This window comes from Bombus pyrosoma, linkage group LG5 (assembly GCF_014825855.1).
Source record: "Bombus pyrosoma isolate SC7728 linkage group LG5, ASM1482585v1, whole genome shotgun sequence".
Lineage (NCBI taxonomy): Eukaryota > Metazoa > Arthropoda > Insecta > Hymenoptera > Apidae > Bombus > Bombus pyrosoma.
This window is the reverse complement of record NC_057774.1, coordinates 5779617-5805077: the sequence shown is the minus strand read 5'-3', so window position 1 is coordinate 5805077 and position 25461 is coordinate 5779617. Positions and strand designations below refer to the sequence as shown.

General features: G+C 48.9%; 1 protein-coding gene across 4 annotated transcripts in view; it reads right to left on the bottom strand.

Annotated features, from left to right (window-relative positions):
- LOC122567424 overlaps positions 1-25461 on the bottom strand; it is a 230615-nt gene that overhangs the window by 132044 nt on the left and 73110 nt on the right. Inside the window, exon 1 of one of the 4 annotated variants that reach the window (XM_043725904.1) lies at positions 12592-12637. The exons of the other annotated variants lie outside the window; for them this stretch is intronic. The gene's annotated coding sequence lies outside the window, so the exon portion shown is untranslated. Of the gene's footprint in view, positions 1-12591; positions 12638-25461 lie in introns of those variants that run through there. 4 annotated transcript variants of the gene reach the window in all.

Below are 25461 nucleotides of genomic sequence, written 5' to 3'. Positions count from 1 at the left end.
GGGCGACGGAACTGCCACCACGGGAGCAGTCTCGTGCCGGAGTACACGAGGGGGTGGCGACGACAAAAGGGAACCGGGTTAGACCCATAAATTAGGGGTACGAAAATTTCGACGGGAATCCCGTGTGTCTGCGTGCGCATGTGTTTTTTTGTCTAGCCACGTTCAGGTTGCACCGTCACGTCTCTCCGTTCCGCGGACAGCGAAAAATGTTGCTCTTTGCGCTTCCGTGACTCCGTCACGATGAACTGCCGCGTGCCTTTTTTTTCCAAAAACAAACGAATCCGGTTTCCTGCGTTCGCACGTTCCCCACGCGCTATTTTTCCCGATAGCCATTTCAGTTTGCATACAAAAGAGCATGAGCACAGAGGGTCTGTAATTTCAATACACCTTTTTAATTCAGCTGCGCGACTTTAGAAAGTAACTCCAAGTTGCTTGGTGCTGAGAACTAGGCGAAATCCTCCTAACATCTCCCCGATCGGTCGTCGATGCACGGATCGACCGAGAAGCGAAAAGAATTTCCTGAATATTTCATCGTTCTGGATCGCATCCCACGTGGAGATCGTACGCGTCCACCTAGAACCGAGATCTCGACCTTTTTTCGCGCGAACAAGTCGATCCCTTATTCAGAATATCTTGCCTCCGCAGTTACGGAGGTGTCTAGATCGCATGCAAATTTCGTAAAAAAAACTGCAAAAGCCCGACTCCACGTCCTAAGAAAGTACCTCGGATACCTTTTTCAGACCGTTTTCGAGGTTCTTTCACCCTAGGACCTAACCCCTCGAATCGGGATCTTTTCTTTTCACCTTTATCATCGCATCATCCGCTTTACGAACTTCTCTCGTTTCGCGCATTCCCCCTTCGATACCGCTATATACGCCACTCCCACGCCTTACCATTACGAGTTATTATGGTTTACGGTAACCGAGTAGTATCGGCAGCAACCCGACCGGCATTATACGAGATCTATTCAGGATACAGATAGGTGAACGGCAACTAGTATCTATTATGCCAGCCGTTATTACCGACGCGAAGTAAGTATCTTCCTCCTGACGTAAGCCGACACCGTAACAGTACGAATCCGGTTATCCGGTTATGGAGCGTACGCGCCGTTAACAAACGATCTCCCTGCCAACGAATGTCAGATAGAGAGAGAAAGACAGACAGAGAGAGAGAGAGAGAGAGAGAGAGTAGCGCGCACGACCGTGAAGAGCAGTTCCACCGGTGTTATTCTTCAAGGGCTATTCGAGTTCGCGTAAAACCGCGATTAACGGCGTAAACCGTCGAGTTTTACGCGCCTGTGCACGAGCTCGAGTATGATCTTCAAGCGCCATTCAGACCGTGTATCGCCATTAAAGATCCGACTAATCGAGGAAACCAAGAGTCGCGTGTCGCTTTGGTTGGCTTCTTGGAGATAAAGATTAGACGTAAGCGTTAAAATCCGATCTAGACTTCTCTAGGTTCTCTTGCAACCAACAAGCTTCTGAAAAGTTTCTAGAATGAAGAGCGAGTTGGTCAGTCCTCGCCAGTGTCCTGGAACGCGTATGGAACCGGTCCCACGCGAACCATAATCGCTGCCGATATACCGTTGTTAGCTTTCCCGTAACGTCTTCGATCGAATCGACTTCTGTTCCCGGCGTTATTCCGTTTTCCACGAGGATAGACAGCGCGACGCCGTAAAAACGGAAAGACAGGGGAAAGTATCGCCGCTGTGAATCCATCGTAGTCAGTGACGATTACCCGGAATGCAGTAGAAGAGAAGAACGACCCGAAACACGATTCGGTGAAATGAACTTCGAGTTGGTTCCAGTCGATAAACGGAACGGATTCTAATTCTCGTAAGATGGACGTCGAACGATATCTGCTGAAAATCCGCAGAAGATTTCTCTTCGATGGTCTCACGCTAGTATCTGTACTCGTTTACTGGGACGTTTAAGTAGCGCGCGCAAACAGATCACGATCGAACGATAATTCTCGTAAATCGAACAACGCGGTGCCCTTAAGTACGATTCCGCTTTTCAACTTCATGCATATGCACGAGGGAGTCTTCCGCCGCAGGATCTACGTTATCGTGCCATAAAAATGGTAATTCGAAAATAGGAGATATCAGGGAATCCTAGGTGTGGCGCGTTTCACCATCCTAGACACGATTATAATCGAGTTTTCCGTGGCTGACGGTAGTTCAGCGAACATCGGACTAGAAGAAATTAACGACGTCAGGTAAGAGAGACGGAGAAGATCGATAGCGTACAACTACGGTCTGATGTCTCGCACGGAGAAGAATCGCGGCTGTCTGCAGCTCGATGGAACGGTCGTTACCTCATCGACAGTGTCCATTACTAGGGTCGTAATAGCTGAAAGTGTGCCGGTAGATCGTGCGTTAGCCCGTGGCTTGTTCTCCAACTTAGCCGCATAAAGGAACACGTATAACCATCACGTACGAATTATATTCGAGGACGATCGCGCGACAGCGATAATTCCTGCCGTCTGAGAAGTTTAATCGAAACGTACACTCTCGACGGCTATGTCTTTACGATGTGCCCGGCACGAGTAGTCGTATCTTGCGCCGCGCCAGAGCATCGAACGCCAGCGTCTGCACGCACTGTTTTAACTGCAATTTCAACCATCTACCATCCCCTTCTACTCTCATTCCCTGTTCCTTAACTTCCCCATCCTCGTTCGTTTCACGTTGTTCCCTGCGTCGATCCAACCCTTCCCCTTTTTGTCTCTGGTTCTCGCATCTCGAGGTTCGGTCGATCGGCCAATTATAACGGCACGGAAACTTCTTAGTTCGAGGCTGTTTTCGCAATTACGTAAACGCAGAGGCAGACTCGCACCTTTCTTTCGCGAGTCGGTCGGCGCGGAGCACGGAAGGGCATACAGGCACAGAGAGCGGAATAGGCGAACGGAAAGAGGAAAGTTTTGTCTTCGGGCTAAGGAGGAGCTCCTTTTGTCGAAGGAATCAAGAGAGCTCGTTACCGATCTTCGCTGTACGGAACGATGGAAGTCACTTTGCCGAGAATCGGTCGTCTTACGGCACAATTCGCGACAATAGAGCCGACTGTAGCCCGGAACAAGTTTCTTCCTTGCCGCTCGACTCCTCTCGGAATAAGAGTCTGTCTCTCGATTTGCCTGCCTCGTCATTCTCTGTGTGTACGTTAACTTCGTTACGCCGGGCACGCTTCTCTCCCCGATTCTATCGAGCGTGTCTCTGTCGCGCTCCGCCTAGCACGAATCCAGAAATTATTCGATCTTATTTATCCCGGTGCTCGAGAGTCGACTGAAGACGAGGCGCGACGGCTTCTCCGCTGGTTCGTCGCACGAACCCTGGCTGTCGATTATTACGAAACTTCCCAGTTGCTTCCTGGTTTCTTCGACGCGAAGGCAAAGCGACACGGTGTACGGTTTTTCGAAACTCGTTCGAAAGAAAGCGTGCATACACAAACGAGCGAATTCGAGTAAACTCAAAGGGAACTCGCGACAAATTATTCGTATTTCTCTCGATATAAATTTCATTCGAGCATTCCCCGGGGCTTGGTATACACGCGCGCAACGTACGGTTACAAGGCAACAAAACTTCCCCCGCGACTCGCCGTGCCTATCGTCGTGGCTCTTGCGTCGTCTCTGTCCTCCTTTCGCTGCTTCGCTTCGCGGTAGTGATCTATTCCTTAATGCATGTAAATGAGATGCGATGCTTGCCAGGGGTACTCGTTGAAATACCAGAGGCCGTCTCTTGCTCTGGCAACTGCCGCGAGACAACGGGCAACGAGACGGAGAAGATGGGGCTTGTCAGCGAACGTAAAAGGGGGATAAACGAGGAAACCGAGGGAATTTCGAGAAGAGAAAGACACCGTCGGTGGTTAACGTTTCCGTTCGTCGACCAGGAGGCGGGCTACACATCTACGCGGAGAATGTATCACGAGGGATATGGATCACGGTAAATTCGCGGACCACTGCGACGTGGTCGTCCTCGTTCTCTTCGACTACAATGCGAGGGCGGTCGGCACGTGTCCATCTGGACGTAAACTCGTTGCCGAATCTGCGACAGTTGGCGAACGCAAAGAGTGTACGACCAAACCCCGAATCGAGCTCGGTCTTCTCATCGAGTAAAACGACCGTTCCGAGAATTCGTAATTTACATCCACCGTCCTTGAATAACGTGTCCTACGCTCTTATCCCTTTTGGTGCAGATTTCCCGATCGTACAAATGAATTTCCGTCCTTGTTCGTTAGAGAAATGGAGAGTACTTTAACCAACGCGGTGCAGTCTATACGATTTCTTCACCTTTATTTGGTGTTTGTTTCGTTGCGATTTACGCGTAGCCGGGATCCTTATCGCGGCCAGTTTTCAAGAGTTACAATCGCCGTTGCACGATCGATTCACGGTGTTGCGAGTTTTTTAAATCCAGGTTTGCCGATTTGTCACGCTATCTGATACTTTGCATCGAAATACTTCAATGCGGTTCGCGTGTTTTGCCACTCGTAAATCGCGGCAACCGGCGAGTATCGCGCGCCTATCGCGATTTCGCGTTGCCGAGAATGTAACAACAAACAATGCCGCGGACGGAGGGTAGAAGGACGATCCCACGTGGACCGACCCAGATTATTCGCAACCAGAAGCCCGCTACGTGTCGGAGGAATTTTAATCGAAAATCAACCGCGAATAACGGCCGCGATACGCGAAATATCCCGACTTCGCCGGTCGGAGAATCGAACTGGCTGGATTCCCGCCTCCGGGTTGGAATAGCGTACAAAAAAAAAAAAAAAAAAAAAACTAGAAAAAATAAAAAAAAGACTAGAAACAAGAGGGGTACTTTTTTCTTCGCCCTTTGCAGCTGAAATTCCCGTGGAATTAATTTTTACCCGGGGCTCGCGTAATTCTCGCACAACGGTCGGGGCAAATTAAATTTGAATTTTTTCTCGGCGCCGTTATCATGAAATGTGTCTCCCAAAAGGTGAAGCGGCCCGCGTATGAACTTTTGCGGCGGAGTTAATCGTAACTGTTGCTTTAGCGGGAACGGACCGCGGATAAAAAATTCACCACTCACCCCGCACCGTTTAAAGGAAACTTTTGCTCCGCCGCGGTAAGGCTGAGTGGCCTACGCGAGACGCGGATAATAATTAGAATTCTGTTATATTCTCCCTGTTAACGACGATCTTGATTCGTCCATTGTTTAAAAACCTTCCACCGTTAACACTCACGTTAATCACGGAGTATCGTGAAACCAACGAAAGAAATCAGCCTTTTATAACTGTTACGACTTACGACTTGGACTTCTCGCAATTCCGTTCTCTCCGATACCGTTTCCCGGTTTGAAAAACGGCCACGGGAAGCTGCCATCGTAAATCCATCCTCGTTAATTTTATTTCGTTCCGCCGTTTCACGAGGCCGGTCCGTAGCAAGTGAAACGTGGCGCTTGGTCGCACCGGAGAGTGGGGCTACGGCCACGCAGAGAAATCATTCGCGCGAACTGCGCGTAAACGCGGACACGAGTGTCACGCACCACGTGTAAAACCGACCATTAACTGCCAGGTAAAGTTGTTACGGTTCGCGTTTCGTTGCCCCATAATTCATGGTTTCGTCGAAAATGCCACCTGTCCCTTTGCGGCAACAACGGCGCCCGATCCCACGGAAACGATGATGTTTACCGTGCAGCCACTTTTTATCCAACCATCTAGAGGGCGAAAGGTAAAAAAGAGACGGGGGTGGAGCGACGGAGAAACGCGAATCAATTCCGATCGTGGCGAGGGGTGAATTTCATCGAACAAAACCACAAGGCGAGCGCGAAATTACGCGGCAAGTGCATTAACGACGAATGCATCAAAAAACGATAAGCGCGTTTCTATTCCGCGGCCGAGACCCATTGTTTCGGCGGCGCGTAAATACGAGCCGTGGCTCGCCCATCGAACATTATAGAAACGTGGAAAAAGAGAAAGGCCGGCTTCATAACGTTATTCAGGGCTTGTTTATCGACAGACACTGCATACGGATGGTGATGGATGTGTTTTATTTCGAGCCACGCGACCCTTCTTCCCCCGAGAGAAAGAAAGAACGGGAAGAAGAAAAGGGGCGGGAGACGGGGAGCGGAGGAGGGATAAAGCAAGAACGAGCTTCTAGCAAGCAGAGGGTGCGAAGGGGAAAAAGTTGAGCGGAACGAGGAGGCACGCGGTGATGGATTGGCTGGGGCCAATCACCTCGTTTGTATCCATTTGCGCCGAATATTGTTCCTAACATCTCTTCGCTTGTGCCTTTTTTCCATCCGACGAACGAGACCTCGTGTGATTCATCTTGGCGAAAACAGACGAGAAGCGGGGTAAACAGAGAAAAAAAAATCATTATGGACCGTTCCTTGGCGGAACAATGAACGATGACAACGGTAAAAGAATCTGCGGCGTCACGACGGCGTATTATCGTCTAATCACGATTAATTGCTATCGTCGGATCGTCCGCCGGTTCGATGGTAAATCTATCACCGTGAAACTGGTCGTTTCGTTAAGAAAATCAGAAGGAGAATTAGAACGAAGAAGCTTGCGTTGCTATCTGCAGCCTCTGTAAATCTTTCGGTCTGTGGAAGTGAAAAAGATCGATCGGGAATACGGTACACGACTTCGCTGCAACAACTAGACACCCCGTTTTATATCTCGTCGACTCGGAATAGAATTTTTCGCTTGTTTGTTTCGCATAGTTGTCGCGGTATGGTAATTCCGGGACATTAGCATAGCCGACAATGTTGCGAAGTTGGATGGAAGTTTCGTGCGCGGAGCATCGGAGAGGGTTGCCCTCACGGGACAAGGGGAGCGTCAAATAGGCCGAGAATGGCCTGTCTAACGTCTGCAAGACGGGGGTGGAGGGAGGCGGAGAGTGGCAGCAGGAGGCGAATGGAAATAACACGGTGGAACGCAGCCGGAAAGGGGTCTCGTAGTTACCAGTTAACGAGTCGACTGATTGTCTATAAAACTTACTAACAAACTCTCTTCCTCTTTCCTCGTTCGCTCGAGCGTGTCTCTCGTTCACTCTCGCTTTCTATTCGCGGCTCTAACTACCATTCCCGGTGCGACCGTTATCGCGATCTTGGGATAAGGCGGGGAGGACAGGAAAGGCCGTCTTCTCGAACGACCCAGACAACTCGCTGCAAATTGGAAAATATAAAATGCAAAGTCGCCCTCGATTACACCATCCTTCCGACCGTGTCTTTCCGAGGGTCCTTGCTCGATCGGAGTTCTCACTCTCGTCGCATTATCCTCGCAGTCGACCCACGAGATCCTTCGGCAATCTACACGTGACATTATCTCGAACATGTTTGCGAATTCGACTTTCGATATGGGCGCGACTCGAACGACGTTTCGCAATACCTTTATTTGCCAGCTGGAAAACGGTGACGGGGAGAGGGACGCGGCTGCGATTGGCAGGACAAACATCGGCTCGAAGGGCAAACAGCCGAGCAGAAAACATTTATATCGGCGCGATCCTGAGGGAACAAAGAGGAAAGGCAGACGTCTGGTGTTCGATGGTAACGAGAGGAGACAACGTCGACCTGTGCCGCATCCTGTGTCTCTTGAAAAAGTCTAAAGTATGCGAAAATTCACTTATTCGACGCCAACGGGACTAGAATGGCCAGGGACAGGCGAAGGGGAGAGAAAAGGGACGAAGAAAACCGACGATGTTGTCGCATCGTCTTCCCTTTCTTCTCTTCTCTTTCGTCTGAGATCCTCTCTCTTCCTCCGATTTCATGCAAAGCACTGCTTTCACGGTGCGGTAATTTCATTTTCGCAACGAACTTACAGCCCCTCTTGCTCCCCCGTCTTTCACTGTTATTTCCCCCTTTGGTAAAGCCACCCCTTGCCTTGTCGAAGGTCGAGTTAAGCGTACACTTTTATTTACATGACCTTCGACCAATCGGCAGGCATTGCGTCGCGCGTGGACTGATGCGTCCCGAGAGGTCCTTTCACGACGTCGCGACGCGCAGACGTCCTCCTTGCAGACAGGTTGCTCGCAGTGCTTTCACCGATGCGATTCAATACATAAACGCAGCTCGATGTATCCGCATAGCGTCACGATTTTTCATTTCGTCCATTTCGTCGTTACGAGGTCCACGCCATTTCGTAGGTAGCTCTCATCCGTAACGTCTCGTCGTCACGCTGTTCTACTGTTTCAACGTTTCCTTCTAGTGGATTTCTTGGGAACGCCACCTTCCCGAACGCTATGAAAGACGATGGTAGAAAATGATGGGATGCACACGGTGGAAACCTGTTCCCGCGTCAAATTACGGCATCGAATTAATGTAAATTCGCGTAATCGTCTGGACGCAAAGCTGATGTTTTGTTTATGGACGATTACGCGCGTGGATCCTCCGCATCGTGGATAATCGATTTCGCATAATTTAGTGCGCACGGCATAGCAAAGTAATAATTTACCTTTAGGATACCGCGATACTTTGTTATACCTGTTTCATCCCTCTTCGGTTTAATTTAGTCATTCGTTACACGGACGAGAGATTTCTTCGAAGCAAACGCAAAAACGCCACTCCTCGCGTTTATAACGCCTCGGCGTGTTAAAACGTAACAACCTCAAAACACGATAGATGGTGATTTTCCTTTCCACGAAGTTACCATACGGAGTTATAATGCATATATTCAACAGAGTCTTTGCTACGTTTGTGGCGCGGAGTGCGTCACGCGTGTAACGATCTATCACACATTTTTCGTCCCTTTTGCTTCCCATTTGCAGACATTGTTTATCGGGCCGAAGAACTCCGAAACAGAGCTGGAACGACACAAAGGCGTTATCAGAGACGCAGTGGAGAAAGACAACCGATGGCTCTTTGTCGAATGCAATCGCGATGCAACACGTCTCTCGTCGAACGGCCAGCAAACGAGCCACGAAACACACACGGGCCACGACCAGAGAAAATTGACCAGTGGCAAAACAAAACGGCGTGGATGCAGGGAAAACAGGAAAAAGAAACAGGGAATCTAAAGAGCTACGAGCCTCAAAGGTTTCGCAGCCGGCGAGGCTGGCGGGTTGTTTTACATGATAATTTTTTACCGCTTCGTCCGAGATAACTTCTAGCGAGTTAGCTCGAGATATCCGGCCCGACTGATGCACTCGCGGCCAGACGGTTATCATGCAAAATTATGTTAACGAATAGGATTAATTATGCGCCGGTATCACGTGCCTGGCCATTACCATTACTAATTGCTATCACGAGGGGTTCGCATAAATGAAAGGAAGCCTCGCTTTTCCTTTGCCCTTTCAAACAACTATATTTTACGAGCGTCTAGTGCAGCAACTTCGGCGCGCAGCTCCTCCTCTTTTTCGCGAAGGAGATTGTTGTAGGGGAACCAGCTCGGTGACGACCATCTCCGAACTCGATTTATTAAATCCGATGTCAGCGATCTCTGTCGGAGAAGCTACGCTAGTTAATGGAAATTACGCCTTTTATCGAAATCTTGACGTCGAAACGTACACGAGATAAAAGTGCGTGGGAGAGAATGAAGAAGACAGTGTAACACGGCGAGTAGAATCCCCGCGCGACGATATCGCGCGAGAGTGCGAAGTTGTTTGTTACTCATCGATTATGCACCATCTCGCACGACTGACACCGCAACGGAAGGTGGTAGGGAGTTAGATGGCGGACAAAAGGGGTTGGAGAAAGAGAGAACCGGCCTCGCTCGTTCGATAGATACGCGGAGAAGGACGTGTCGGTCGATTAGTTTGGCGCCGCGCGACTACAATTCGAAGCTCGAACTCGCACGAGGATCAGACCGTAAATTAACTTCCACGCCGTCCGACGCAATTTTTCTCGAGAACGCGTTTCCACCTTACCACGTGAATTCAATATTCGTACCCGTTTGACAGGCTACAGTTCCGGATACGTCCTTCGTGGCGCACGAAGCCGGCTAACGTTTCCGTGTAGTCTAAAACATACGGCTTTCTCTCCTCGCCTAATTTATATTCGCAGCCCTCGCGCGAGCTCAGGGGATAGAGCATAGGGGAAGAGAGTCGTTGAACTTCGGGGCTGGAAATATCCTACACCGTTGAACTTTCGTATAAGATACATCGCAACTGGGAAAAAATGCGTATCATTTGCAGAAAAGTGGGGATCCTGAATAGACTTTGATTCGATGCGGAACAGTCTGTATAAATAATTCCACGCGCTCTATATATCACGAGCTCTGTTCTATCGCGACCCATCGTGGCCCTCACCCTCCTGCGTACTTTGCCGGCAAGGGTGACGCGGAAGTTTTTGAGCAGCATGACTTATGCACGCAGTGATTTTGAAAGCCCACGGCAAAGCGAGAAGAGAAGACGCGAGGGTGAGAAGTTGACAGTGCCAAAGTTTGTACGCGTCAACCCTGCGTAAAGTCTCGTTTTTCAGACTTGCCTCCACCGGCCAGAACATAATGCATGCCGATTAAAAATTGCCGCACTCAGTACATTTGTACTGATTAAGGGAGGCGCGTTGAATGATGTAAGCCTATTCGGGGATGGATGAGTCGCGGGTGTTTCGGGACACTGTCCTTCGATAAGTCGATCTAGACTAGCGATTGGACGTCGTGATGGATGAAACGATAAATGATTTGTGGCGAGCGACCAAGAACTTCGAACGAGAATAATATAGTTCGCAGATCGGATGATGATCGAAGCGGTACACGTCGGTACCGCTTGAAAATGCCAGTCAGGCGAACGTGTTCCCTGCCTGCAGGCGACATTGATTATTCGATAAGAGGAAAAAAGGCGCCACGGTTTATGAGATAATCCTATCCAGTCGACGATAGAAAGAGAACAGAAGCTCGGGGCAGACTTTGCGATGGAGAAGAAGGTGAAACGAACGGAACTACGGGGTTGGAGGAACAATATCATAAGCGATTCGAGGCACGCTCACCAGTCCCATCCTCCCTACGACTCACCCACCCCTTGCCACCTCGCACCTCCGTCAGACTTTCATCCTTGGTCCGACCGCTCTTAATTCCTCGAACGTTTATCGAAGACGTTCCGTCGAAATGACACCTCTGTTTCTGCACCTCTTAACAGAGATCCAAACTTACCCTTCGCAATCGACTTCGAACCACTTCGCCGAATTTAAGGCCGTCGTTCGAATCCCCCGCATAGCAAGGGAATTCAGCGAAGCTGGTGGTTTTATGCCGATCATCGACCATTCCTTCTCGATGCTTATTCGTAATACCACGGCCGGGCGAAGCTGGAATTCGAGCTGAGAAAAATGCCACCGCGAGAGCGAATGTACGCGATGGAGATCGTAATTTTCGAACGAACGAGTTTTTCCAATAGCTCGCCGATTCGAGTTTCAAGTTCGAAGAGACAGCCAAGTGGTAAAGGGGTATAAAAATCAGACTCGAAAGCGATCGAACCTTAGAGGAATCGTACGAAAGAGAACATGTAAATTCACCGGGTTCCATCCGAATATTCCTAGCGTTAAAGATAATTCCGGCCAGACGAGAACGATATGCATTCCTTTCCTCTCTATCTTTGGATATTCCAAGTCTGTCGTTCTCGCATCGAAGCTGCGACTTTCATTCGCGCGAAACAACTTTCGATCTGGAATTCTCTGAGAACCAAGACACGTATCGTATTTCCGATATCGGCCGCCGCTACTACGCCGACGGAAAACGTCCGAACGATAATCCTGGCGCAACCGGTGCAAGCCAAGCATATCCTGCTTCTTCGAACGAAAAATACGGGCGAGACTTATATGCTATAACTCTTTATTCTCGACCGTGTCGTGGCCCTGATATCATTGCGTGGAAATGTGTCCGCGGAAAAAGGTGACGAACTCGTAAACGTTCGCTATGCGAAGAGAAGCCAGCGCGCGCAATAACCCGTCCGTGTTCATTTGTAACCCGTTATTTCGCGGAGGAAAGTTGGAAAATGCGGTTGAAATTCTTGTCGACGACGCGAGATAAAACACTCGTCGATCGAACGTACGGTTAGAAAGTAGCATGAAAAGCGGCCGCTTGGTTTTACTCGAAGGAACACAGCCAGCTTCTATTCGCGTAGCGCTTTGAAAACTTTCTATCGAGAGACGAATTCTCGTCGGTTTTGTTCCACGGTTAGCGAGTCACGTCGCGTTTCGCGGAGGTTAAAAAACGCGAAATTACGATTACGACGTAGACGGAATTGAGATTCTCGCGCGGGTTACATCGCGACGCACGGAACAAGCGTGACTCGATAAGCCAGATGACATTTTAGTAAACTACTTCGCTCGTGGATGCTGTGTATATACAAACGATTTTCCACGGGGTACGGTACAAAAGGGTGGGCGGCGTATTTTACGCGCGCAAGCTGACAAGTTGTGGGGTGCGGTTGCTCGGTGAAAAACATCCCTTAAAAAATATCTCGTTAATGTGTCAGAGGGACTGTAATATGAACGCACCTCTCAAATATTTGCCGTGTATAATTTTCATTAAAACACGCTGATGGAAGCGAGGGCAAACATCGTTAAACAATGAATTATTTCGCGAGACCAGTGAGCGCGATCGAATTTCCTCGAAAATTAAAGGGTCGATGTACACGTTCCCACGTATTAACGTTCCTTTCAGGCCCATCCTCAAAGCGTAGCAACGTAGCTGCACTTACCGGCCCAGAGATCGATTACTTAAGTTCTTAAGTTGAACCGTGTTCGTCGAATGGTCTCTACCAGCCATCCTCGACGTCTATGGAAAAGCCAACATTTGCCTTTCTACTTTCCACGTATTTTGTCCATTACCTGGAAAATTCGACAGGCATCGTGAACTTGCACGAGCCGATCATGCGAGACGGAATGGTGAAAAATGCGCGAAAGCTCGAAAAGCTAACGGCGTTAAAATGTTCCGCTTGATTTCAGAGATCCTGCGAGAGGAATGGCGTAAACGGACTAAGGGCTGGCGCTTGCTTCCAGTCAGCCGAAAAAGACGAGAACGAGGGGTTAGAAAAAAAGAAGAGGACGCGTAAAGCACCTCTTCGGGATACAATACATCGGAGCGTGAAGCTTCAAACTTCCAGTAGCAACGTAGTCGGGTGTACGTAAGAAGATGCAAGCGGGAGAAAGAAGGTTGGAGAAGGGTGATAATAGCATCGGAACGGCGAAGGCTTTGGGCGGCAGAGACGCAAGGGTGTGAACGACCAACATGCATGAGCAACCCAAGAATCCTGAAAGAGCGTGCAGGCAGGGTGAAAGAGGGTGAGGAAGTGGAATCGGTCGGAGAGCCGGAACGCGCTATCTATCGGGATACGGTAGTCAATCGATATTCTAGCCGTCGGTCTGTACGCCCCGCTGGAGATGGAGTAGGTACACGTAGGTATGCCACCGAGGTGGCCTCCGTCTCCATTTTCCACCCTTTTCTATCGCCGCCCTTCTCCGGGCTGCGCCAGCTGTCTTCACGGTATCCGAACATGCTCTATGTTGCTCGCGTAATATCAGCGGGAAAATCGATAAGAACGGCGCGAGAAATGTTTTATTTCGCGTTCGGCCAACTCAGTTCCGTTGAAATTAAATTAAACGAAATGTTGGCGATTCGTCAGCGTGAGTTTTTATCGTTCGCGCGATCGAACGTTCCCGAAATGCGCGCAACGAGACTCGTACGGGTGCAGGTTCGTGACGCCTGTGTTTCGTGCGTCGCTCGATAAAAGGCCTGGTAATCGGCGCGTGCGTTCGAACGAGCTGATTAATCGCAACGTTAATCACCGTCTCCAGTTAACCTGTCGTGTTATTGCTTTATAAAGCCGCTGGCGAACGTGTATTTAGCTTCAGTTGCGCAGACAATATTCTTTAAAAGTCGGATGAAGAATCTACAGCGGGATCCTTGCTGGTAACGCGGCGTTCTTACGTCTTGGAAATTATTAATACCGTCCGGGGTCGGAAGAATTTTTAATTTCAGCATCGCTCCAACTTCTTGCCTGCAGGAGAACGTAAAAGCCGCCGAGCGTTCTACTCGTAAGCCTCTGATACAGAGTGAATCGTTTCGAGGTTCTCGCATAAAACCACGCCGCTTTGATGACACCGAGAGTCGCTCACCTAGGGGAGTAGTCCTAAAGATCGGGCTTTACGTTGTCGCGGTTACGAGAACCCCCTTGCTTCGCGAGGGCCAGAAGAAAGATCGTCTTAAACATCGAAGCGTATCGCCGACATAATCCGGCAAGACAAAGGATCAAGCATTCGTACTCCCGCGAGAGACGAGCGAGTGCGAAGGAAGAAAGAACGCAAACACCAGAACGTATAGAGAGAAGACAGAGACGGCACGGGGAAAACGAGATGGAAGAAAAACGCGGGGAAGAAGCAAGGCGGTGTACGAGTTGTTGGGGGGAAGTGGGGTCTCGGGTAAGATAGGGGAGAGACTTTCCCGTGGGTCGCCAACAAAGTGGGAGTACTCATAAAACCTGGAAGCATGTGATTTCCCCCAGGAGGGGCAGAGGTGGAATGCTGTTCTGTTCTTCCACCCTTATTCTTCTTCCCTTTTCTTCTTCGCTCGCATCATCCTACCGCTTTCTTGGCACCACACGTGGTTCGATTCACGTTTTACAGTATCTCGTATAAGTAGACTAAATCGAGACAAACGTTCGTTGCGTTATTCGTCCAAGAAAATTCTCCTACTCGCGTTTTCGCTGACGAATTTGACCTCGCGTCTCGGTTCTCTGTCATGCAAAATACAGAATTTCTTTCCTATCTTCCTCTCTATGTCGAGTCTCGATTCGAAGAAATTTCCAGCTCTTTTCACTGGTTTACGAGTTGCTACGTACGAATGTATTTTTCTTACAAACTCTATTCCCCAATTCGATCGTCGAACGTTGGAAATTTAGGCTAAAAGGTTCGAATCGAATAAAAGTGTTTTATCACGAGCACATTTCGGTCGTGAAAACGCTTAGGCACTCGTAAACTACGTTTCAACGTTAATGAAACTTTCTCGGTTCCCGTTCCACGGTGCACGAGATTTTCGTGCGTTTTCTCCATTTTATCGTTACGTGAAATTTACAGTTGTAACAAGCAGCGCTACGTTAAAATAATTATTTGTAAGATATTTCGTGAAGCTGTCGTCGATGCACGAGCGCTCGGACACGCGTGCCACGATGAATTTTTGAATTCCGCGTAATTCAAGCAGCTTTTTTCTTCGATAGCCGTGTCGGTCGATGCTCTTCTGATTAAATTTCATCCCCGTGCGTCCCTTGACGTACGAATTAATACGAATCGCGGATGAGTTTAAACATCGCGCGACAATTCGTCTGCCTGCTCGTCTGTTGGAAAACGAAAAGAAAGAAAAATCGGGAGGAAAAAGAATGGCGCGGCAGGTAGACATCGCTCGGATCGCGGCTGTCGAACGAATAAAACAGCAGCATGAAAAAAAGAGGAAGGAGACACGAGGGTTAGCTAGAGCGTGGCGCAACGATTCAAAACCGTGAAATGCTCGCGGGAATCTGAAACGCCGCGATGTTTGCAATTAAAGCCGATTAAGCGCTCCCTCTTTTCTACTCAATTCCCCGAGTAGTCTCCCCTTAAAAGGCGGGAGGTTTCGCGCGCTATCCACCGACACCCTTTCCTCTCCCCCATTCGTCCCTTTCGAACCGACAGACCGACATGTATTTCGAAATGGATGCAAATTTACTGTTGCGTACCTCTTGCTCTCTCGAGGGCGAAAGCTTCACGCTTTAACGATCCTTTTCCCTCCGCGTACCTGCGGAACGCATTAATTGTCCGTTGGTTTCGAGTCCGCGGGATTTTCGTCTCGCATTAAATGTAAATCGGATTTCCTACTAACCTCCGCAAATTACTTTCCTCGACCCTCAGTCTCTCTCTCTCTCTCTCTCTCGCTCTCTCTCTCCGTCACACTCACTCTTTGTGATATGCTTTAACTGAAACGTTCATCTTTACGTAAATTACCGACTCTCTTCTAGCTTTATCTCGTTTCTTTCTCCTTCTTGTCACGCGAATCTGTACGCGAAACGTGAAAAAACGTTGGCGCGAGGATCCCCTGGTGAAACGTTCGTTGAGTTCGAAAACGGATCGGGTCATCGAGAAGGAAAACGGATGTGTTACAGAGCAAACGTCGATCCATCGCAACCGGTGTTCATCGTTTCGGGAATTTAAAGCGCTGGCTGTCGATATCGCGATAACACGATGCTCGATAGGGTGTACGATGAAAAGCTGGCTCTGTTCGAAACTTTCTCTGCGATATCCACGATAAGCTCGCTTCTGTTTGAACGTCCACCCGATGAGAAAAGTCGGCAAGTTTCAATCGGTTGCGCGACTTCCATGCACATAGCACTTACACGCGACAGACCGTTATATCTGGCATGTACACACCGGCTCTGTGGCACGTATGTACGAGACGACAATAGTAGATGGTGAACGACGCTAAAATACTTTTAAAGAGCGTCGTGCACAATGGCGCGAAAGGAAGAAGTTAAAGCGTTCGTACTTGGCCGATGGTAGAGGAATCGATGGAAGTGGATGGTCGTTTCTCGTGACTTTATCTCGAGATTTTTGTCAACCTCGTTCGTCCTATTTACGAGCCGTTCTTCTGACACAATGCGTTCCACGGCCGATGGTCCTTGTCTCGCGGAATGGTATCGAGCTCGCGTTTGTCGTTAGCTTTTTAACGAAGCGATTGATTTCGCAGGTCTTCCGAACTGTGTCGCGGTCGTTCGCGTTTCATTGAAACGGCGCGTTCTTCCGTTCAAACGGCTATCAAGGAAGGGCGCAACATAGATAAGTACTCAAAGATATCGACGCCACGATGGTTATCGGTAAAATTCGGAATACCAGGGTTGACTCAATTTCGCGGAACTTCCCGTAGTTCCGTAACACTTCCTTGACTCGATCTACAATTTATCGTCTTCCTAATACACTTGCGCATGCACTTAGCAAGTTCGCAGACAGGATTTGCATACATCGGCAATGAGAGAGAGAGAGAGAGAGAGAGAGAGAGAGAGAGGGAGGGAGGGCGAGAATGGAAGAGCCAGAGAATGGTACGATGATTCACGTACACCGAGAAACACGTTCTGCGTACGTGTACACGTGCAGAACACTGGCTCCGTCTTCAGTTTGACCCTCGCTGACGGAAATGACTGACCGTACGCGAGAAAACAGATCAGAAAAACTAACAAGGCCAGCGTGCAAATAAACCCCGGTCCCAGCAGGAGAATATAACGCGTATTGTGTCGCACATTGTGACCGCATGCACCAGTCGGGATTCCTCGGCACAACCGGCTACCTCGGCCCGCACGAAATCTTACTGGAATATCGAAATATTCGCGTGTGGTACGATTTTCATTAATTAATTCGACTATCGATATTCAACGCCTTGACGAAGCCTTGAAGAAGTTTCGACTTGATGAATTTACGAGGAACGGATAATGCGTTGGTACGACCAAACTGCGACGATTTATAAACGTTACGTCCTGCTATATTTACACCGCCATTTGCCTCTAGTTGAGGCTCCGAATATCTCCGCATATAATATATTACGTCCGAAAGTAATTTCGCGACTATGTACGTAATCCGGGTCAGCTGGTCGCTGGACACCGTCTGGTGTAATTAATAATCGTTGTTGGGATGACCGAGACCCAGCTATAACTACAGAACACATCGGAAACGTTTACTATAGTTAGACGTTACTTAAGCTTCTTCCCTTTCACGAGAATTGCTCCTCGAATCGAGAGGACCTCATCGTCAGACCGCTGAGGAGCCGGCGCATACCTTTGTGCCGGCCACTCCAGCAACTTGATTCTTCCACTGTAACTTTCTCAAGCAGTTCGCCACCTTCTTGGCTCTCCGACTTCCAAAATTACGGAATTCACCCTTTCGTCTGCCCTTTCCGAGCTTCCGGCTCTTGGAATTGTTAAGGAACCGTTCTTCGTTCTCTCACTATACCGAGCCACGATCACTCGTCAGAATATTAAACTTCCAGCTTCCAATCCCTTTATTCGCTGCCTATAAGATATTCCAAGGATACCGATTCCAGCGAAACCTGGATAGCCGCATCCCCCGGTGGCAGGAGTCATCGATAACTGCATATCGAATAAATACGCCGTGTCCCTTGATACTTCTTCGTGTATTCCTATGCGCGCCTACAGCCGTATGCTTACAGACAGTGCAGAGAGTAGACCAGCGAGTGTAATCGCGTACTACTTCAGGGTGGTGTTCGGTGAGTGTCTACGCCAGTGTGTGCAGTACGTTTGCACGGTCGACGATGTGGCAAGTCTCGACGCAAGATACACGAGCTATAAGACGCTCCGTGGAGACTTGTACGTGGTCGGTGAGCTTGCGAGTATGTGCACGCTGGGATATACATGAGGAAGGCTCACGGACCATTTCCCAGGAAGCCGTGCTCGGGTTACGGAGCTACGTACGTCCCGTGCCGATGTTTCCGCATCTTCCGCTTTCCCTCCGGTCTCTCGCCAACACGAGAGACGAACGTTCCCCGTGCTCTCTTTTTTCGCATCACGCGACGATGGATAAACTTGCGCTTAATGCTTCGATCTTCGCCAAGATACCATGCTGTTCGATGTAATTAACGTCAACGTTTGCACGACGCCGGCCGGATGAAAGTATTTGGCTCGCGATCAACCGCCCCTACAACCATTTAATCTGGATCCCGGTGTCAAAGGCTCGTGGAACGGGGCGAAGCTTCGGGAAACAGCTTATATATTGGCTTGGCCGGATAAATAAGGGAGAGGAGGATATTCACATCGCTTCCATCGTGATGAGCGCAGTTAGATGCACGTTAAACGAAGATAATTTCCTTAAATTCGCGGAGGTTAATGGCGACGTAACTGTTTTATGATCCTCCTCCGAGATTTAGGAGACTCGATTAAAACGCGATATCTCGCAGTGCTCGCGAAAATACATAGGATCGCGATAAAGTGGTTTACGTTCCTCGGCAGTAGACGCCCTTTGGTCGTTCACCGTCGTAAATGAACGACCAATTGGGGCCAATGTGAAGCGTAACGCTTCGGCATGATCTCGAAACATCTCGAATCGATGGTTTCATTGCTTCCTTAATACCAGAACGAACGAACTTCGTAATTCTATTTTGAATCGTTGGCCAAGATACGATCGAAGTGAATGGCTTCTTTACTTTGCTACAGCGTTGGGACTATGCTTGTTCGTTTCTAGGAAGCGGCAACAGAGTTTCTCCGCAAATGGAAGGAAAATGGAGTAACTTATGGTTCACTGAATTCGCACATAATGGATTTAATTGGCATGAATGCTCGTGTCTCGCCACTTAGCGCGTAAGTGAACATCCGCGCGAACGTAAACCTAGGTAAACGCGCGCTTTATACGTGCGACAGACAGAGTGGCGCGGCGTACAATTATATGCGAATGTTTGTACACGGTGACGAGGGTAAATACGCTTTCGTGCGTGTATCTTACACTTCAAAGTTATAAGCGTGGCCTGTACGCTTTCTAGAATCCTCTCTCCGACAGTCCATCGCTGAGCCATCGATCTTACCGAACGACCTCCCCGCCCACGAGTCTTCAAACGCGTTAAATTATCCCCTGATCGACGATCCTCGAGACAGCGAAATTAAATTTAGCTCCGGGACGAAGATCGACGGTTGTGATTCGGATGTCGCGAATAATTCCACGCTTCTAAAATTTATCTTCAATTAATGTCATCATCTTTTCAACGATAAGATCTTATTTACAGATAGACGATACAAATGTCGATGATTAAAACCGGCCTTAATAGTCGCAGTCACTTCGTTAAGGCGTTTTAAACGAATTATCCCTACCGTAACACAGTGGCAACGCGAACGTCTCGTTTTTCAACGTTGCAACCAGATACGACTGCCGGAATTTGCCTGGCATTAACGAACATCGAAGGGCTCTTGGAGGCCAGGAATATCGTAAACGCGGAAGATAAAATTCAGTCGAACGAATCGCGGTGGCTGGATAAATCGATCGATCGGCGAGTAATCAGTCACGTTGCGGAATAATCTGCCTCGATCGAGCGATCGAGCGTTTGGACCTCCGACCTCTGTTGCTTCGTACGACAAGTTACTAGCCACGTATTACCGGAGTATCGGAAGATCGTAATATGCCTTTCGAGGTAAAACAAGCGGTTCAAATACTCGAACACGATCGGAGCGCTGTGAAACGAGCCGTGCTTCGACTTGTAGCCGCTTGTCTATTATGCGCCGCTACGATTTACAAGCAAAGACTCTCGAGAACGCCTCTCTGGATTCCAGCGCAGTCTTTAAGTCGCTTTCAGCGGGAAAAGAGAGAAATCGAAGTAGAAGAAGAGTCAAAGGATCGAGTTCGCGCGAGACAGAATGGAAGTGGCCGCGGCTCGATTTAAGCCGACACCGTGAAGAACATTCGAAAGCGAAAAAGAGGCAGAAGCAAAGGATGAAATTCAAGAGAAACCAGTTCCGCGAGAATTTTCCGCGAGAGCTCCGATATCTTTCCGGTAGAGGCTGCTCGTCGCGAAACATCGTCGAGGAGCGTTATGCAGTCCGGTTATTTCGAAAACCTTACGAGTATAGAAAACGGAAGAGCTGAAACGGGCAGAGCAGGGTTCGAGCAGAAAAACATTCGGGTGTGCATGTTAATTCGAATCGGTTGGTGTATGGATGCTCGAGAAGGGTCTCCTAGAGCACCAAATACAAACGAAATAAAAGGGAGAGAAAAGGAAGAGGTAAAGAAGAAAGTCTATAAAGACGTTCGTCCAGGACCACTTGACTTCAGACAGCGTGGAACACCGGAACTCCGATTCCCAATCGTAAAAGCGGAGGATGCGAGAGCTAACCCATTCCGAGGGGAATCTATTCCGAGCCTACCGGAGCGAAAGAAGTAGGTACATTGGTAGGAATGAACAGAGGCAAGCAGAAGCAGAGGCAGCCGTGCCAGATGCCAAATTTTACGAGTTCTCCGGTTCCATCTCTCGGCGAAGCCACGATCCCTATCCGCGCTGGTCTCTCCTTCATCCTTCCTTTTCATTCTCTTTACCTCCCACCATTTGCCGCGGTCAAGCGGAGTTTCACTCATAAATCCTAACGTAGTCTGGCCCTGTACGTCGCTAATCCCGATGCGTGCGATGCCAGGATGCCAGAAGAGCAGAGGGCGAGAGTCTGACTCTTGGCAGAGAGTCAAAAGCCTCCCCTGCTGGCCCACGACACCACCCCCACGCCATCACCCCTCAGGCTAGACAGCACGAGGACTCGGTTTCGCGCGCCAGGAAATCCTCGTCCCAGGAGCACCGAGGGTCATCTTTCACCAGGATTTATCACTAGGGCCGCGACACCACACCGAAATTCCCATTCTCTTTCGTTGCGTGGCTCTCTTGAAAAATTTGTAACCATCGGGACATCCTGACTTTGCCTTCGTTGTTCCGTTACTCTCGAAACCGACCATTTAGACCTCACCGTCCCTTGGGAAAATCCGACATTATTTTGGAACATCTCCACGGCTACGCGAATTGTCAGCGTTCCGTGTAACAGGCACCAATTAAACGTCAGTACATCGAAGTTTTGTCGCTTTAATTCCATAACAATTCGTTTGTAAATCGGGGATATTCTGGATTATTCGAAGGAGTCAGGAGTACGTTGAAAGTTCTCGCGCTCGCTGTGATCGTACTTCACGCTAACAGACATCCACGAGAAAAGCTAGCACGTGTACGCTGTCAAACGCAGAACTGACAAGCCACCAACCACGTGTGGTAGGTGCACGTGACACGGTACAACGACAGGGGTCACGCTGCACGGTAACCAAGCTGCTTCTGTATCGCGGTCTGCTTCATAGTTGATATCCCGGTGACCACTGGCACCACCACGGCCGCAACCACCGATCGAAACTCGGGAGGTCAATGTTAATCCTGAATTAATTTTGCGAAAGGAGTTTCTCGTCCTCCTCGTTCCTCTTTCATCTTGATAGCCGCAGAGCTGTACTACATCGTGTATATCCGTAGCTCGTATAAAGCAATTATTTTGTAACTTCGACGGTACGTTTTTCGCAGCAAAATCACTGGCCAAGAGCGTAGAGGTATGGACGCGTACGTTTATTTCGTCGAACGATAATCAAATTAGCAGAGAGATTTTAATTTTCCTTTCAGCGCTTGAATTTCGAACGGAATGAGTTTAGCTGGATTGGGTAGCGACCTAATCCATCAGGTTGATCGTATTTCCGTTCGGTGGTCCTGGACGTGTTGGCGTGCATTTTAATCGACGGAAATCGTTGCAGATCGAAGGGGAAATCGAAAATTGCCACGAAAATGGAAACGATAACTACGAGGACATTTTGTTTTTTTTATCGTATCGTGGCTTGGAGAGTTTGAGAGAGGATATCAATACCCAACACGTAGAATTTTCAACGCAAATCGCAGTAACGAGAGCTTATAAATACTGTTTCACTCGTGCAATTGTATTAACAATTATGTAATTGCAGTGTCAATTGCATCGGGAACGATTCTCAGCTCCGTTGGGAATTTTTTAGTTCAATTTCATCCTATCATAAATGTGCTTTAATCATTGCACATGCTGTATCGTATGATCATTAAATGAATTAACAAAAGTATCGTGAAAATAGGTCGGTTAGCTGTCAAACTTTGTACTTCCTAACATTTTAATGGGCGACTTAACAGAATTTTGAGAGGATAAGAGCTTGAAAGCATGGCCAGAATATGGTCTAGACCTTATCCAAGGTAGCAGAATGTCTCGTTAATACTTCAACTTGTCTCGATATATCGCATAGGCTACGTATGTCACCCGGCTCGAGATGGTCAAAAATTTATCGACCGACGATGCAACTTATCGAAGCGTCGTCGTCGCGTTCAACGTCGAAGAACGTTCCAATCGAATTCCTAACGAAGTAAATTTCCGTCGGCCATACCGTTCAAACCGCCGCGACAAGTACTTGTTCCAAGCCTCGCGAAACTTGAGTGGAAGCTAACGTGAAAGTCGAGCCACACAGTTCCCGGCGCTGAATTATCGATACAAGTTTAGCCGGTGGCAAAAGCATCGAGTTCCTGTTGGATGCCAACGGCATCCGTTCTCCACCTGGGAAGGTATACCGGCTCGTTTAGGGGTGCTAGGACGATCGATCGTGCGACAAAATAGCGGTCGAGGCAATCGGTCCGCTGACACACCTGACAGGTAATACCGGCTGACGAAACTTATTGCTAAGTCCGATCGAATTGTAAATCAAGTCTCGTACTGGGAAACGTCTCCATTAGATCGGAGCCAGCGGCGCCTTCCAAGACATCGAACGTCTCGGAGACGCCACGAGTTCGCGTGTCCCCGTGTTATACGCCAGCCCGAGCCAGTTCAACCCAATTCACGTTCGGGATCAAATCAAAACGCCAATCGAGGCTCGCGTTCCGTGCAAAGTCGGCACGTACGCGTCATCCTGCACGCCATCGCGATTTATATACCAAGGGGAATGCTTTCGCCTATTTTTTTTCATTCTACTACCCCATGCAGCGCATCTCGACCATTTGATGCGTATTAAACTGTCGTCCGGCGAGGGTCGCGGTCGGATTGGCCATACCGTTCACCGCCGGAACGAGCCCGAACGAATTTGCCGTGATATGGCGTGCGGAACGCATCTTTCGCTCGGGAACAATGGGAAGGAATATAAAACAGGCCCGTGCTCCGTTATTACCGTTTCGAGACACGCTTTTCAAAAATTTCAACCCACGCTCCGCCGCTTTATATTCCTCCTTTGTTTCGCGTTACCGATTCCGCACGAACGGATGTTTCGGGGAGCGGAATATTTCCATCGATCGAGAACTCGGTTCGTAAATGACGACAGAGCGAGATTGTTATCGAGGCGGAGCGGCAACTTCTGATAACTGGTAGCTAGCTGAAATCGTTGAGTTGGCAAAGGCGTCAGTGACATACAGCGCGCAAGTTACGAACAGCCGCGGACCGCAACACTTCGTACTCCCGCGATATTTCGCGGAAACTTGCCGGCCGAAATCCCGAGAGATCAGCGACGTTATTGTAATCGTCGCTTGGCGCAAATTAACGTAGCTCGAGCCCAACTTCGACGTAATCTAAACTTCGCCGACAACCTACTTCTCCGTTAATCCACTCGCTCGTAAGTTGGGTCGCGTCACTGCGCGCGCCAATGCGTGCTCGCTTTTCGTTGGGCTAAAATGGATTTTAGCTAATAGACGACCGTTCCTGACCGACTAGATGGAACAGTATCGTATAATCTAATGGAATCCGGTGGAAGGGACAGATCGAACCATCGCTTCCAACTCACAAACTAATAATAATTCAGGATAATTTCGATTATCGATAACCAGCTTGATACACACATCCTTCCCATTGCTTTCCATAAAGCCACCGCGTGTTTCAATCTGTCCTCGCCATTCCGCGCTCCCTTTCACACCGATAAACGAGCTCGTTTTCCATTTCCTCCTCCCGTTAACTTCCTTTTTCCTTCCTCCTCCTATCTTCCCATTATATAATATTGGCAAATATTTCCTGTCCCACCCTCTCCCATTCATTGTTTCTCTTTCTTGCTCGAACGATCATCGAGTTTTCAATCCAAATGAAATATCGTTTATTTTCACGCGTACGTCACGCATCTCTGCAATACAAAAGGAAACCAATCGCCAGGAAGCGACAGGGAACGCTCCACAATCCACTTATCCGACCGCTAAATTGTATCATCAAACTTCCGGTAAGTTACGAGCGACCACTCAACGCGGTTTCAAGCGTAACTCTAGCGATTAAGCCGCGTAAAGCAGCGAGTAACGCGTGCGCTGTGACAGTGACCTTTCTAAACGAGTTATCGTCGTTCGGTTTACGCGAGTTAAGCCAGTCGGTGAAAAGCCAGCGAGCGGCCGAAAGTACAAACAGCGAACGGAAGAGAAAAGACGCGAGGAGGTGGAGGAAAGTCGGAACTTTGGCGTAGAAGAGGGACGCCTAGGACCGCTTTTCAAATATCCTCAGGTTCCCGCAAGTCCCACCGCCTCTCGGTTGTCCGGACTGTGACGTACTTGACGTACAGCTTGTCGGATGGACCAGTTCTCGGTGTCCCAAAGGATATGCGCGGTTGCACACAGTGTGCGGCTTCTAACTCTATTTCGCATGGTACGGCGTTTCGTAACTCGGCAAACAATGTTCGTTTGATTATCCGGAAGTTAAGTGCATTAACCATCAAAACAGAGCCGGTCAGGCCAAGAGACGGGAACAGTTCGAGCATACACGACACGAAAGTTGAATTTTCAGTTGTAGATAAATAGACGTTTCGCCATCGTGTTAAAGTTTTTACCTCTACTCAAACGCCGCCTTTTACGTCGGTTCGTAAACGTGATTCGTGTATTTATCGAGTAACCATCCTGCATCGTATCGTATCAGCGATTAAATTACAAGGGACATCGAGGAATTCCTAATGCCTGAAAGTGGACACCTATTTATCCAACGGCGGAAACAGGAGAGACGCGATTGCGCTGCGAGGCAACGGAGCGCGAGCGGCCAAGCTACGTACTGCTCTTAATTAACGGAAACAGCCGCGCAGAATAA